The sequence below is a fragment of the Neolamprologus brichardi genome, chromosome 9 (assembly GCF_056152115.1).
Source record: "Neolamprologus brichardi isolate AB-2024 chromosome 9, ASM5615211v1, whole genome shotgun sequence".
Taxonomy (NCBI): Eukaryota; Metazoa; Chordata; class Actinopteri; order Cichliformes; family Cichlidae; genus Neolamprologus; species Neolamprologus brichardi.
In genome coordinates this window covers 12,458,488-12,475,591 of record NC_142112.1, presented here as the reverse complement: position 1 = coordinate 12,475,591, position 17,104 = coordinate 12,458,488, and the positions used below count along the sequence as shown (strand labels likewise).

Here is a 17,104-nt window from a genome sequence, read left to right as displayed (position 1 = left end):
AACAAACAGACATAAAATACATATATCGATCACCTGGATCACCTGCTGAGAAAGAAAAAAGAGAAAACAAGCAAAAAAGAGAGAGCAATTTAATAAACAACGTCATCATGATGATCTATGTGAATATAACAGTAAATACAGCACACAGTGTGCTTTGAGGTAGGAGCCAAAAAGGGTGTAGTTTGTGTGTTTGAGCACCCGTGTGAGCATGAGCGCGCTTGTATTTAAAAGGTTCTTTCATGTAATGATCTGCTAGAGCCCCGTCCTCCAGGGCATGAAGCAGGTATGGAGGAGATCCAGGCTCCAGACATCCAGAGGCCCTCAGAGCACAAGAGACCAAGGAAGACCAACGGAGGGGCAACTGTGCCACTCTCCCGGAAAGAGCTGAGAATCGTTGGGTTACTTAACGTAATCCCTGGTTCTTTGATAACAGAGTGAGGTGTTTCACTATGGGAATCGCCTCGGCGTGACCAACTACGGAAGCTCCAATGACACCACGTCTGTCTATGACAGACCTGTCGAGCCGTGCTCAGGGCTCCGCCCCCTCATACTAACACGGCCGACCAGCTCCTCCTAACTCATTCCAAGCAGATTTCTTTCCGTGCCTAAGCAAGGAGGGAAGTGTTGGTGAAACACCTCACTCTGTTATCAAAGAACCAGGGATTACGTTAAGTAACCCAACGTTCTTTCTCTAACTTCGCTCGGTGTTTCACTATGGGAGATATGGCCCACTCCCGGATTGCGCCAGCTCCCGAAGCTACTCTCCAGTGCTACTCCAGGATCTCAGGTCGAACCTGAGTCACCAGAATCCAGCACTGTCTGAGCCAGGGATGACTGTGCAACATCCAGACGATAAAACCGGACAAACGTGTGCGGCGTAGCCCAGCTTGCTGCCGCACAAATATCCTGGACTGATACACCTCTGAACAACGCCCAGGATGTGGCCACACCCCTAGTGGAGTGTGCTCGGAGCCCCGGAGGGGCCTGCAAGCCCTTACAGCTATAAGCCAGAGCTAAGGCCTCTACAATCCAATGAGCTAGCCTCTGGCGTGACACGGGCCTGCCCTTGTGAGGGGAGGCCCAGGAAACAAATAGCTGATCCGACTTCCTGAATCCAGCTGTTCTGTCAACATAAGTCCCCAAGGCCCGGACAGGGCACAAAGTGTTCAGCCTCTGCTCCCTCTTTGAAGAGAATGGAGGGGGGTGAAAAGCTGGGAGCTCTACTGTAGAGCACCTGTATGACGTTTCCAATACTTTAGGGACAAAGGCTGGGTTAGGCCTCAGGAGTGCTTTAGTGAGTCCCGGGGCCAGCTGTAGACAAGAGGGGTGAATAGACAGAGCCTGTAATTCACTAACTCGCTTGGCTGTGGTTAGAGCCAACAGCAGAGTGGTTTTAAGAGAGAGAAACTTCAACCCCACTGCCCCAATAGGCTCAAAGGGGTGGTGGGAGAGGGCGTCTAAAACGACTGACAGATCCCATAAAGGGACCAGTGGTCTAGAAACTGGGAGCGTTCGACGTGCCCCTCTCATGAAGCGACATACAAGGGGGTGCTGCCCGGCAGGTTTATCACCAAACCCCACGTGGCAGGCTGAAATAGCTGCTAAATAGACCTTTATAGTGGAAAAAGCCTTCCTTTTGTCCAGCAAGTTTTGAAGAAAGCACAACAGCTCCACCACTGAACACTGAAAAGGGATAATCTGCTTTTCATGGCACCACTCTTCAAAAACACGCCATTTACTGCTGTAAACGGAACGAGTGGAGGAGGCTCTGGCATTCTGAATGGTTTCAATAACCTTCGGAGGCATGCCTGCTGCCTTCAAATTCCACCTTTCACGGGCCAGGCCCAGAGAGCAACCTGGTCTGGATGGGGATGGTATATCTCCCCCTGCGCCTGAGACAGAAGGTCCCTGCGGATGGGGAGTGGCCATGGCTCGTCCACCAGAAGCTGGATGATTTCTGCTATCCAGTGTTTGGATGGCCACCGTGGAGCTATTAAAATCAGTGACAGCCCCTGATCCCTCACTCTGATCAGTGTTGGGGAGATCAGGCTGAGGGGAGGGAAAGCATAAAGCAGAGTTTTTGGCCATGGATGGGCCAGCGCATCCACGCCCAGTGGCGCATGTGCGTCTGACAGGGAGAAAAACAGAGACTAGGAGACTGCCGCAAGACTAGGAGCACCGCGCGGAGCTCCAGCACATTTATGTGATTCAGAGCGAGTCTCTGTGACCAAACGCCATTCACTGCTCTGCCCATCATAGTTGCACCCCAACCTGACAGGGATGCATCTGTGGTCAGGGTCACCCTGGAAGATACTGCCCCGAGAGGTACCCCCGCCGCGAGAGCTGTCGGGCTCCTCCAAGGCCGGAGAGCCGCGATACACGGCTGCGTTATTTTTACACCACGATTGAGATGTCGGCGAGGGCACAGCTGCAGAGAAGCGACCCACCGCTGAAAATCTCTCATCATAAGCAGCCCCAAATGTACCACCGATATCACCGAGGCCATGAGGCCGAGGAGGCGGAGACAGAGTCGGAACCGCACGACTTTCCCCAGCTGAAAACGGGAAAGACAGTGAGTGAAGGATGCGATCCTCCGCTCTGAAAGTGCAATACGATAAGAGATGGAGTCTATCCTGAGCCCCAGATACTCTGTAAACTGTGCGGGTTCCAAGTGGCTCTTTTCCAGGTTGATTGTGAACCCAAGCTCCGTGAGGTGATTCACTACCACCTCGGAGTCTTTGATCGCCTGCTCGCGCGATCGTGAGCATATTAGATAATCATCTATGTAAGAGAATATTCTGATGCCGCTGTTCCTTAACGGAGACAGCGCTGCCTCCACACATTTGCTGAACACCCTTGGAGCTAAGGATAGCCCGAATGGGATAGTTTGAAACTCGTACGCTACGCTCTGATAAGCGAACCTGAGATATTTCCTGTGTGGAGGATAAATGGCGATGTGAAAATATGCGTCTGATAGGTCGATTGTAACAAACCAATCGCCTGTGTGAATTGAACGACAAAGCGTCTTGTGTGTGAGCATTCTGAACGTGTACTTTCTCAAATGCTTGTTTAACACACGCAGATCCAGAATAGGACGGAGCGACGTTCCGTCCTTTTTTGGGATGAGGAAATAGCGGGAGTAAAAACCCTGCTGAGCTTCTTCGCTCGGAACCGCTCCGATCGCCTGTTTGTGTAACAGGGAGGATATTTCCTCCTCCAGCACATTCGCTGAATCGCGACTGGCCACAGAAGCTAACACTCCGCCGAACCTCGGTGGTTTTGCCGCAAACTGTAGTCTGTAACCATGGGAAATGGTTGACAAGACCCAGGGATGAACTGCGCATGCGCGCCACCGCTCCAGCCGCGCTGCGAGCGGGCCTTTGAAGACGCGGTAGCGTGACGTCACCCCTGTCTCCCGGAAGGAGTTGGGGCTCTCCCCCTCGGGAAGAGCGTGAGCTCCCCCCGCTGGGAACAAAGACAAACTGCAGTGATTTTCTTTTGTTTTTATTTTGAAACTGGGGGGACATTCTGCTGCAGAAATGCACGTTTTATTTCTTTTGTTACCCCCAAACCACAGTGAAGTGTCTGATGACTCTGGGCAGTGCTTGGTGACACAGACAGAGTGCTTAGAAGTGTTTGGTGACACTGCGCCATTTGTCCACAAGTCTGTCCTCCCTGAACTGGAGGAGGAGACTGAGAGGGTGCTCCTGGTGAACTGGAAACTTCCGGAGACCCTGAACCTTGGAGTGATTTGGTTACCCCTTCTAACACCTTCCTTCTCTTTGGGGAAGAAAAGAGGGGTGACACAGAATGCTGCAGGTGTGCTAGGCTGACCGCTTCTTTTTCCCTTCTCCGGGGTGTGACGGCTTGTTCTTTGCAGCAACTGCTGCAAAGGAATGCTTGCCCCAAGGTCTTCGGTTCTCTACCTTGGCCTGGTGGGCACCCTGCTGGCCTCCTGCTCCTCTCTGCATTCTGACCCCACTCTGTCTCCCTCTCACAGCTGCCGCTGTTGCTGCAAAGCCAGCTCTTGGCACCTGCTGGGGCTGAGAGTTAGGTTTTCTGGGTAAGCAGAGGTTGAATGCTTCTCCCTCCTGCTTTCTGCGGGTGCTTGTTTCTCTCATTCTCTCCAGGGCTGGGCCAAAGAGACCCTTGGTTGGGTCATAGGCTGCATCCATGACCTCAGCCTTCTGAGCATCACCTAGGCCTGACAGGTTTAGCCACAAGGCTCTCTCACCCGAGACTGCAAGGCCCATAACGCGGCCACACCCTTGGACTGCTCCCCTGGAGGAGCGAAGAATGAGATCATTAACCACGCAGATTTCATCCCAGAGGGCTGGGTTCGGGGAACCCGAGTCAAGCTGACGGCCCATGTCTTCCAGAATTTCTGCCTGATATGCTGATAGCAGTGTGACTGCATTAAGCGAGCATACTGACTGTGCAGCATATTTGTACGTCCTTTGATAAATAGATGCCGTGAGGCGATCTATCTTGTTGGGCAAAGAAATGCTAGAAGAAGCTGAGATTGCCCTGCGGTTAGGGTGAAGGTGATACGCCACTGAAGGCTCCACTGCTGGGGGTTCGGTCAGCCCCAGTTCACCCATCCCCTGGATCTCAAGCTTAGAGCAGCCCTTGGTCGGAAGCTTGCTTTTAAAAGGGCTTGACCAATACCGACTCATTTCCTTCATGCAGGCCGGGACTGCTGGCAGAAGCTGCTTCGATGGCGGCAAGGCTGGTGGGAGCCTCTTGCCGTCATACAGGTCGCATTCTGCCCCTTCGGCATCCTGGGCGGCTGGCCATGGGATGCCTAGCTTGGCAGCAGCTCGTTTGCAGACCTCGTACAAATTGCTGTCCACCAGGGGTGCAACTTCAGCCCCACTCGGTGGCCTGGACTGCTGGGGAGGAAAGGTAGAGTCATCCTCCTGTTCCTCATCCATGTCCTCCAGGTCGAGGAGGTCGGAGTCGGCATCGCCCTCCGCGTCCTCGCCACCCGGCTCGCCCACGTTTTGATCGAGGAGGTCCTCGAACGATGGGAGCATGAGCGGGGACTCTTCTTCCATCATGTCTGCCCAGCTTGTGGAGGTTTGCGGATGACGGATATCGCTCGTAGCAGTAGCCGCCGACAGGCAGGGGTCCTGACTGTTTGTTACTGCTACTCTCAGCCTCCTTTCCAGGACTTTCTCTGGCATCAAAGCACAGTGTGGGCATCCCTGAGGGTCCGCCAGTGAAGCCTGAGCATGCTTGGCACCCATACAGACGATGCACATTGGATGAGGGTCCCTGCCCGAGATGGTGGCACCGCATGATGCGGGGCACGGGCGGGATGCAGCCTCTTTAGCCTTCGGCTCCGACCTTTTGGCGGGAGTAGGAGCCGTAGACATGGTTAGCGGAAAGGGGTGAGACTAGGCTACACCAGGCTCGTCTCGACACGTTAGCCCACAAGTAGCTAGGACTAGCAGCGGGTGTTAAATCCGATCTAGTCGCGGCGGGAGTCAGCTCGTCGTGACACGTTAGCTGCACTCCGCTAGCCAATATCGTTAGCAACTTAATGCTAACCGAACCCTAGGTCGACCAACAAGCTAATGCTAGTGAGACGCTAATGTGGTTCGTGGCCTGCTAACAAGTTAATGCTAGCCGGACACTGAACGAACAGCTCGCCGTAACGCGTTAGCCCGAGTCACACAACGTCGGCTACCTCGCTAACTAAAACCAGGAACCGCTGGGACAGCTCGCCTGACGCGGTTGCTGTTCCACAGTGCAACTCTAAGTACACTTCTTTCGAAGGACTTACTCAGCACGATCCAAACTGGAACCGGAAAAACTGCGTTCGGCGATGTACTCCTACACGGGACGCCTGAGAACTGTTAAGCAGCTAATCAAGTTAGCCTGGATGCGCTGAGGGAGCTCAAAGTAGTTTCTCACGGGAAGAAAGCGAGAATGAGTTAGGAGGAGCTGGTCGGCCGTGTTAGTATGAGGGGGCGGAGCCCTGAGCACGGCTCGACAGGTCTGTCATAGACAGACGTGGTGTCATTGGAGCTTCCGTAGTTGGTCACGCCGAGGCGATTCCCATAGTGAAACACCGAGCGAAGTTAGAAAAAGAACCCAGGCTTTTGCTTTCACTGTATGGTTAGTAATAGGTGCCCTTCACTACTTAGACTGGGGCAAATTATTATTTGATCCCCTGCTGAGTTTTTAATTATACTCACCAACAGGCAACAACTGTTGGTACGATTAACTGGAAATGGGAGAAATGATCATAAATCGCCCTTGGTCTGGAGCTCCATGCAAGATGTTTCCTCATGGGATGAGGATGATCACGTGATCGATGGCCGATCAGCCCAAAACTACATGTGAGGCGCTTGATATGAAGGCAGCTGGGACCACGGTCACCAAAAACACCACTGTAATACGCTACGCTGTAATGCCCTCCTCCAAGTCTGTCTTAAGGTTGCCAGTGAACATTTATGCAATTCAAAGAAGGTTTGGGAGAAACCAAAGTCAATCTCTTTGGCATCAACGCAACCTGCTGTGTTTGGAGGAAGAGAAATGCTGAATATGACCCAAAGAATGCCATCCCCCACCATCAAGCACGGAGGTGGAAACATTATGCTTTGGGGCAAGTTTTCTGGGGAATGAATGGGCTGTACACTGTAAAATCTTAGATGAGAACCTCCTTCACTCAGTAAGAAGACTGAAAATGGCTCATGGATGGATCCTCCAGCATTACAATGATCCAAACCACATCACAAGACAACAAAGGTGTGGCTAAAGAAGAATTACAATAAGGTCACGCAGTGGCCTCGCTAGTCTCAAGACATCAGTACTATATTAGTGATGGGTCGTTCGCGAACGAAATGGCTCTTAGAGCCGACTCTTTGAAGTGAACGACGCGAGCCGGCTCCTTATTGGGAGCCGTGAGGTTTTTTTTTTCTTTCTCTCACCCTCTCTCTCGCCCTTTTTTCCGCTAAACTCCGCACGCGCGGCCTGTATGCGCTGGGCAGAGGGGGGAGGGGCGTTAGTTACACTAGCAGCAGCACAGGAACAGAGCCAGAGAGAAAGAGAGCGAGAGACAACAATGTCACATTACAAAGGTATAGTAATCATCCACTATTTTCAGTTGCAGATGATAAAGGATTCAGAAATCATGCAGGCCCATATGACAGAGAATGTTCTTTTTGTTTTAATATTTGAATTTATATTTAATTGTGTTGTGGTTTGCAGTGTTTTGTGTTGTTTCACGTTAAATTTGTTTAAAAGGGAAAAAGCTGAAAATTTAAATAGTTAGAAGTTTAAAATGTAAATAGTTGTTTTTTGTATTATATGATTTATTTATTACATTTTATGTGGAGTGAATAAATAAAGTATATTTATGGTGGCCCTTAGAGACAAAACACGTACAAACTCCTAAGCATGTACAAACTCCAAAACGCGTAAAAACTCAGACGCGCTTACAAACCCCGGAGCATGTACAAACTCCAAAACACGTAAAAACTCAGAAGCACGTACAAACTCGAAAACACGTAAAAACTCAGAAGCACGTACAAACTCAGAATCACGTACAAAAGACAACAGAAGTGCTCCAGGATGCTAGGGCGCAGTGTTTAGCTTTTGTTACCTAGTGGCTACACAAGCCAGGAAGTATCAACAACCGGATTTGGTGTGTGGTAGTAACAGGTAAATGAATTTTTTTTTAATTATTTGAATAAATATGAGCGCTTTTCTATAAATACACAAACAATACACACATGCTTTCAATTGTGTAATTTAAGTGATCTGGGTAGCTCTATTTTGGAAGTTCAGTTAACGCTAGAAATGTGTTTTGGAGTTTGTACGTGCTTTTTGGAGTTTGTATATGCTTTAGAGTTTGTACGTTGTGGCGGGGCGTGGCCTGCGGTGCCGTGCAGAGGAGGCGGGCGCACCTGTACGGCATCTGCAATCACGCCCCGCCGACTTAAATATTGTACTGGGTCCTGTGGTGGTTGTTGTTGTTGTTATGTTGAGCTGGCAGCGGGAGAGCTGCAGCTCTGGGAGCATTGGGAACAGCAACCGTGTGTGTCAATAAAGTGTCGAAATGCCACTGGGTCTGCCGTGTATGTTTACAGTGGTGCCGAAACCCAGGACGGGAGGCACGGCGGATCCAGGACTGGGCCAGCAGAGGGAGGAGCTGGTGCAAATGGTGGCCGAGCTGGCGGCCACGCAGCAGGAGCAGGCGGCGGTGTGGCGCCGCCAGCGGGAAGAGCTGCAGGACCAGACTGAGCGTCACCTGCAGAGGATGGAGTACCTGGCGGCGCTGATCCGGTCCTGCCCGACACCGCCGCCACCCCCAGGGGCGCTATCCAACTGCGATGGGGTGGAGGAGATCCGGGCTGTGCAGGCGCCCGTGCCGGCCCCCAGGTTGCGACCAGCCAGGGACCGGCCTGCCGCTGCACCCATCCCCACTCCGCGGGTGGGAGTGGCTTGTGCCCAGCAGGGGCCTGCGCCCATTCCTACTCCCCGGAGGAGGGACGTGGAGCAACAGCTGGGCCCACCACCAGCTCACCCACCTGCCCAGCCCGAGCCGGAGGTCAGCGCGGGGAGAGCGCGCGAGCCAGAGGTCAGCGCGGGGAGAGCGCGCGAGCCGGAGGTCAGCGCGGGGAGAGCGCGCGAGGAGCCGGCAGCGGTGGAGGCGGCGCCCGAGGAGCCGCTCCAGCCGGGAGAGACGGCACCGGAGGCGGCGCCCGAGGAGCCGCTCCAGCCGGGAGAGACGGCACCGGAGGCGGCGCTCGAGGAGCCGCTCCCGCCGGGCGGGGCGGAGAAGCCGCGGGATAAGTCGGAGGGGCCTGTGCTAGGGGAGTCCACGCCACCGAAGCCCGAGGTCGGCGGGGTGAGCAGAGTGGCCTCACCTCCACCACAGGCCGGTGCCTGCCGGACAACTGCCCAGCCGCCTGCGAGCCGGGGCGCACGTCCGTGCCGACCGCGCTGCGTCCACCTGCCACGCGGCCGACCTCCGGACCAGCTTCGCCGACGCTGCTGGGTTCGCGGGCGGCCACCTGAGCTCACAACTCCCCGTCGCTTGGCCAGGGCCCGGGGGCGCCGATGGTCCGGGCTGATCCCCTCTCCCGCTCGCGGTGGGGGGAGTAGGTTCGGCCAGATGGTTCCCCGGCCTCAGTCGGGCGATGGGGGTGTGTGGCGGGGCGTGGCCTGCGGTGCCGTGCAGAGGAGGCGGGCGCACCTGTACGGCATCTGCAATCACGCCCCGCCGACTTAAATATTGTACTGGGTCCTGTGGTGGTTGTTGTTGTTGTTATGTTGAGCTGGCAGCGGGAGAGCTGCAGCTCTGGGAGCATTGGGAACAGTAACCGTGTGTGTCAATAAAGTGTCGAAATGCCACTGGGTCTGCCGTGTATGTTTACATACGTGCTTTGTCTCTAGGGGCCATAAATAAACATATAAATAAAACCACTTTTTTTTACATTAGTAATTCCTTTTCTGCATAATTTTTTATTATTGTTAATGATTAAATAATTAAAGCAACAAAACAACCTGAAGAGCCGGTTCGGAGCCGAAAGAGCCGGCTCTTTTTAGTGAGCCGAGCCGAAAGAGCCGGATCTCTAAAAAGAGCCGGAAATCCCATCACTATACTATATGAAATCTGTTGAGTAAGCTGAAGCAAACTAAAGGATTTAAAGTTCCTGTAAAGAAGAGTGGGCAAAAATCCCTCCTGAGATGTGTGCAAACCTGGTGACCAGCTCCAAGAAACATCTTACCAAGGGCGTAGATTTGGCATGGACGGAAGGGACATGTCCCCACCAATATCCAGCGGTTATTGAATTGTCCCCACAAATAATTTGATCTCTTCGAATAAAGAAAAACAAACCCGATAGATTTAAAAAAAAACGATCTGTCACCTAGCGGTGCAGAAAGAGTTAAATCACGTTCTCTACTGGAGTCCTACCTCATGTGACAAATATGGCCAATGTGATTGGCTGTGCCTTTCAGGGAGCTCTGTTTAGTTTTAGCAGGGGCAAGCTCCGCTCCTCCTTGCGAGGACCTGCAAGAAGGAGAGGAGGACGGCAGCAAAAAGGAAGAACCTGGATATAAGAAAGTATTTTTCAAAAAAACCTGTAAGTCACTTAAAGCCAAGTTAACTCATAAAATGTGTCCGTCATAATAACGTTACAGGCTATGCTAGGCTTTGGCCCACATCAGCCTAAAATTGTATGTAACCATGAATAACGTGTTTTGGAAACTAACTGCACAACAGGCAGCACTATCAGTTATCTCAGTCTCCCAGAGTAGCATTTCTAATTTTGATTTAAACTGTCAGAAAAAACGGCAGCCTCGAGTAAGCCAGGATATTAGTTTACAGAGGCTGTTGAAATTCATCCGTCCCCACCAATGCCAATACCAAATCTACGCCCTTGCATCTTACTGCTGTTCTTGCCAACAATGGTTTTTCCACCAAGCAAAAAGTCACCTTTTGTGTGGCATAACAATTTATAACTTTCATGTAAAGTGATTTTCTGGATTTTTTTGTTTTATTTATTTATTGGATTTATCCTGTCTCTCCCCATGAAAATTAAACTAGCATAAAAATTGAAATTGTTAATTTCCTTCGAAATGAGTAAACTGACAAATTCAGCAGGGCATCAAAGTATTACTTCCCCTGCTGTAATTAGGTCTTAAAAAGTCTTAGGAGCCAGTCTAAATGTTTCATTGTCATAGCTCATGGCACTGACACCAAAGGGTACCTTGTGCATATTTCTGAAATGCCAGCAGGTTTTATGAAACAGACGTATTAGACGGGAATAAGAACAGGTTTGATTTCTTTCCCTGACTTATCAGGGTATATGTATCAAATGTTTGCCACATGTGTTCATTTCTTAACAGTTTTTGTTATTTTGTCATTTTTACTTAATTTCTATCAAAACAATATTTGTGCTTCTAAGCTTCTTGCTCAGTATGAACTACCAGCTATCATGGATTATATTCTACCCAGTGTTTTAATGGAATACTGAGTAGAGCTGTAGCTCTATGTTTGAGTGATATGGGTCAGAGACTGACTGCAGGGGGTTCTTGCGCCAGGGGGGCAGTGTTGCAAGAAGTTATTATTCTCAGTGGTTACAGGAGGCCAGAGTTTAGAAATGAGAACCAATAGGGAGCAAGTGATAGAGAGAAATATAATGCATATTGGACAAAGCAGTACAGTGTATTTTATTGTGGCTCTCTCTGATGCCTTGTGAAAAATCTACTTAAAGCCATTGAACCATGAGCTCCAGTGTCAGAATGTCTCACAGGTAGGAGGAACAACAGATTTCGATTTAAAGGACAATCCTAACAAGTTAAATGAAAAAATGGGGATGGGGGTGGGCACTGGGAAAAGAAAGCATCCTTTTTGAAAAGCATTTATTCTTTTGCTTTTCAGTGATATACTTAAGATTTTTAGACCTAACAAAATCATGCTTTATTGTCAGGGACACAACCATTTGTCTTGATCTTGTCATGCTGACAGAGAGAAAACAGATAAGAGAAGATGATTGGAGAGACAGGACTGAGTAAATTGCCCGACTTGCCTGAATCAAGTGTGAAGGTTTGGACAATTTCAAATGTTTGGTCAAGTGGAAAATCGAAGGTTAGACATAACCCAGACATTTATATCTTTGTGAATTTAGCTGTGCCTCTTTTTACTTAACAGTGTATTTACTTCTTGTAAGACTTTCCCCCCATTCTTTGTCTACTAACCTAAAACACACTACAAAAAACTGTACTTGTCCTAACACTAGTTCTTGGTGCTGCAGTGCTCTTGATATTTATGTTTCTCTGTTCACTAAATGGTTGTTCACAGAAGTTACTGCTCACTTGAATCCCCCCTCAAATCACAATATAGCAACAATGAGTTTGTGTAAGTCTTTAAACTGTTCAGCATTACACTGAGCAAAAAACTCTCACACTGTTATCAAGTTGGAGGGTGTTGTCTGTTTTATCACAGGAATTATGAATGCTTAAACCAAGCTGTAACCTTAGAGGCAGAAAAATTGAGACTGGCTGCTAAATCAAGCCTCAAGCATTTTAAAAATGACTAACGTGCAACTTCTCAATTCGATATTGTTGTTTTGGTGTTGCTCCTGTATCAACACAACTAATGTTGGTTCAGGTTCAACACTGCAAGTGACCAGTAACATTATAGTGATGTCATATTTTTGCAATGTAGAAATTCGGTTACACACACACCAAACCTTATCCCTAACCCCACCTGTATCCCCATAACCGTAACCCTAACCATGATCACATTCTAAAGCCGAACTCCAATTTTGGATCGCAAAGCTATAACATCATACCAGTGTCATTTGGCCAGATGCAATGTTGATCCTGGACAAGCATTATTATGTTGATCCAGGAACAACTCCAACACGAGGATATCAGATAGAGCTATGCAACTTTAGAGTAGACTGTACCAGGAAAAAATAAAAGATAGCTCTGTGGGTGATAAACCTTTATGGAGCTCATCTAAAATTTGCTTTACTTTGAGCATGGTTGCTTTCAGTGAAGGACAGATGGTGGAACTAGCATCCGTAGCTCTTTGCTAGCCATCAGCTCAGCTAATCAAGAGAAGATGAAGTGGATCTTTCAACTGTGTTTATTTTGTTGTTGCTTTTTGAAAATAACTGTGTGGGATTTCTTGAAAGGTGATTGCCTTTTACTGTGTCACAACTGATTAGCAGGCACCTCTATCTATGCAATGCACCCATGCAGGTTATGGATGCAGCTTGCTAGCAAAGCTGCCAAGTGTTGATTTAGCACACATTCCTTTCCAAAAAAGGCCACAGTGACAAGGGGAAAATGGTAAAAAGTCAAGCTTCAGATTATGAATCCCTAAACAATGGCTACATCCAAGATTCAAACCATTTTCACTTCACAAATAACATTTATGTTTACTTTCCAGAGTAAGTGTAAATGTTGAACGGTCACTGGCACAGTCAGTTGTATCCTGTTAGCTGGCAGTATTTTAAGTTTTTTTTCTTTTATTGCTCCTGAGCAGTTTAAATTGGAATTTTAAAATTTAGGTAATTATACTCATCAACAATACCTCATGTTAATATCCTGCTTCTTGTGGCCTCTTGCTGTCATTACTAATTGCTTATGCTACCCATAAGACTTGAAATCTACAAATTCTAACACTCTTTTAACCAAACTGAATTAACCAGAAATGTCCTGAGCAACAGCCCTCTCCAAATAACATACAACTAGAAAGCAAAGTTAGATTGTGTATATGGAATCACAAATACCTAAGAGGTCCAGTTGACAGCACACAGGAGCACTAGCACCGTTCCATTAGTTTGAGTGGATAAGAAACACACTTAAGACATTAAATGTCAAGTCAAAGCTAAATAATAATCATTATACTGTGTACTCAGCGCTGACCTACATTGTAATCTTTGCGCAAACACAATAATGATTACTTTGTGATAAGCATCCGAGTGGACACATTAAGCAGTGTTGTTATTTTTGCAGAAAGGAGTTTACAGCCCATTTATCCGAATGTTTGGTTTCTCCAGGTTATCTCAGATGGAGAAAATGGCTCAATGGAGCCAGAAAACGATATCATTAATTGGGTTTGTTGTTCTTGGGAGTTAAATATTCAAAAGAGTGTTAGGGTTTTGCTTGCATTGTGAAGCCTCACCATCAAATTTAAGCTTTCTTATTCTGAATGTTTTTCAGGAGACGATTTCTGTTTTTATATCCATGCGGGTGTCTGAAAGCTATCGTATAATTAATCAGGCTAATCACGGGCTGACGCCTGAGGCTGTTGTGAAGGGTCAGCTATTGTCTTTCTAAGGATTGCCATTTTCTCTGAATTTCTGTGCATATAGGCATGTGTAATATAGCATAGAGCATGTTGTGCTGCAAGTGTTTGGGAGCAAAGGCAAGTGGAGCAGAAAGCTTGCTGAAATTAAAAAATGTGAAAGTCATGTTTCAAAAGAATAAATAAAAATCACACTTTATCTTCAGTCCTCAACAGGAATTGGTATCAAAGGTATTTCTGAGCTCTGGGATGAAAGTTGCCATGTATCAAAGTTATTACCATGGAAACACTCGATTACTCTTGCCTTGCATAAATGAGTCAGGATAAATTAGAAATCCAATTTGTATTGTTTGCCATGCTCAGAATAGATTACAAATGTATCAGCCAGCTGATGCTAATTCGTTTGGCAGCCTGTGTTGTTCTGATGAGAAACGAGAGGAGCGAGGAGGCGGTATTGGTAGTATGTGCAGTGTTGTTTGTCACCAGCTTTATTTACCTTGCAGCCGCTCCACAGGCTGCAGGCATATGGCTTATGATAATGAAAGTGCACATTAGGTCTCTCTCTCTCACACACACTGACTCATTCCCACATCATCTGCGATCCACTGCTCCTCTTTATTCACTCCACTTTCAGCATGCATGCACTTCCAAATCTGATACTAGTTAGATCATTTAAATTAGCATATAGCCCAAAGGTGAAAAAATGCTCTCTTTTTTTCCCTCTGCTTGCTCTTATTTTTCCAACTCCGCAGAGAAGCTGCCTATGGAGGGGTGTTGTGGAGGCAATGTTTGTAATGTTAATTTTATATCCCAGTGGAAACAGATACAGCACTTTGATTGTTATTCGTACATCGAGGACTGACAGCAAGAGCGCTGATGTAAGGCAAAAAACCTGCTATGCATTGCATAGTCTTCAGGGCAACACGTGCATACCTTCTACCTAACACTCAGCGAGTTATACATAGACATGGAGGGAATAGTGTGATTACAAGTAAGCAACCTTCATTGTAAAACAAGAAAAAAGAAAAAAATATCCTTTAATGACTGCACCACAATTTCAGAAAGTTGTGTGTGGATATTGGTTATTTGACCGTATTTATAACCATAGTTATTTGAACACAAAGTGCATCAGAAAAGAAGTTTTGTTTTTTGTTGTAGATAACAAATCCCTATGCATCACATATAACAACCTTTTTCTATGTTAATGGTCTATACTTGTCTATCACTGTCACATTTATCATTTTACATTATACTTAGGCTTTGGAGATGCCAAAGCCACATCCGACACTTAAAAAGTAGCCTAAAAATTTTACTATTATATTTTCATTCTCTGCCTTTGGAAGTAATAGTAACAGCTGTTTTAAGAAATTAGTTAGTCATGTCACAGACATGCTGGGCTACAGTGAATAGCTAGTTAGCAAAAAAGGATGCAAGGCAAATACAGGAAGGCTAACTTTGTTGAATTCTAACAATACCTGCCTTCCAGCTATGACATTTAGCATATTTGCAAGTGATAAGTTTACACCAAAATAAAATAAACTGTTAAGCTTTGTGTGTTTGTGCTTTTTTACACCACCAGCCTATCTTATAACCCATGGACAGTAAACAGGTTAGCAGTAAAAAGCACCACAGAGGCCAACGACAATGTCGCTAGTTTCGCTTCGATATGTTAAGGTTCACCGCTAACTGAACAATACCCGACCTCTGCTTGAACAGAGATAAATGGAATTTAACAAAGACGTTTGTATTATTGTGGCCTCTCCCAGTGAAGATGAAAGCCAGATGCTGGTGGGTGTTAGCTGATTTTTTTTCTCCACTGAAAAAATGGATTTGTTTACATGTGTTGCATGAATTGTTGCATGCTTGTTTTGCAAGAAATTCATACTAAAGGTTGTTTTCTCTACACTGCTACTTTAACTATTATTCTCTTTATGGCCAGAGAAGTGTCCCTTGACTGCTATCATTTAACCACTGAGCAGCAGCATTAGAATTTGAATCACTCTTTGCACTGCAGGTACACATCTGCACTGTACACTGGCAAAATTATTCAGTAAATGACTCCTGGATGGTGTTAATAAAAGTATAAGAACGACTTTATTATTTGCACAGCCTGCTATGTACTGTGCAACTGCCAGCACTTGTTTAGAGTTTTATTTATTCTTTCTTTTCACAGTTGTAAACCTGCAGACCATAAAACTTAATCCTAAAATTGCAAGGTTTGAGAGAAAACTAGAGACATGTTGTCCCGAGGCCAAAACTCCTTCGGTGTATCAAACAACAGGTCCTCTCTCAGTGGGTTCCTGGTGGTGCTGTAAAATCACTGTGATGTTAGGAGCAGCTATCAGAGCAACTTTTGCCCTGTGGAAGCTGTGGAGAAGGCTCTGGAACGATGCCTGACTGAGGCAAGAGGCAGAATTTTCCTATCCTATCTTAACCTATCAACCTTAGAGGTTTTCACTTCTTTTTTGCTGAAATGTTCTTGTTAGATTCTTGGTCTATCACCTTGTAATTTCCCCCCTCTTCTCTCTGTGTAACTATGGCCTGTATGATTTAGTGTTTCTGCAGCAGACATCAAAAAGGTGTCGCACCAACAGAAGCATCCAGGGGTGTCACAAAGCGTGTTTTCATAGAGTTAACACACGGTTACATGTAGAATTGTTGTTTTTCGATGAGACACGACTTACCACATGAATTGGCAAATGAGTCTGGCTAGGACTGAATTAGGATTTGAGTTGTACGCTAATTAGAAATTACGAACCCCAGCACAAGCGCTGGCTCCGGAAGCCTGTCTGAGCATGTGTTGCTCTGCTCGAGTGGGATTTGGGAGTCCTGTATGAAGTGAGCAGCCAAGCACTCTCACAATGGACTAGAATTTAAAAAACCACGTCTAAAAACAATATGAGCCACAAAAGCATAAAGTTATGAAAATGACATGGAATTGCACTCTGGTGACATTTGCAGAATAAAAGCGTTTCCCGTCTTTAGTCCACTAGAGTTCTCTTTGGCTGATCCGCATAGATCGAGATCTTAATATGACTTGACAAACATAAAATTTTCATTTATTCAGAGCAGCTGCACAAATGCCAAGGTGAACTGACGTTAGTAATAAAAAACCTTGTATTATATTTTCTTCCTTGCAGCAGCTTAGGTATGGCTTCTACTGCTGGCTTTGCTGTAGTGGGCTGTACAGTAAATTTTGGTCCTGCTTGTCTCAGTGTATATTAGCTTAGTGAGAGTCATCATTGCATATAGCTGTGCTATTTTGGGAAGAGAAGAAAATATTTCAGAGAATTCACAGATGCTTCAGGTTCAACCTGTATGGTC

General features: G+C 47.0%; 2 pseudogenes; one reads left to right on the top strand and one right to left on the bottom strand.

Moving 5' to 3' along the window:
* Positions 1 to 783: 783 nt before the first annotated feature.
* On the bottom strand, positions 784 to 2,768 carry LOC148101214 (uncharacterized; annotated as a pseudogene).
* A 5,222-nt stretch (positions 2,769 to 7,990) lies between these two features.
* Positions 7,991 to 8,805, top strand: LOC148101213 (uncharacterized; annotated as a pseudogene).
* Positions 8,806 to 17,104: the final 8,299 nt, after the last annotated feature.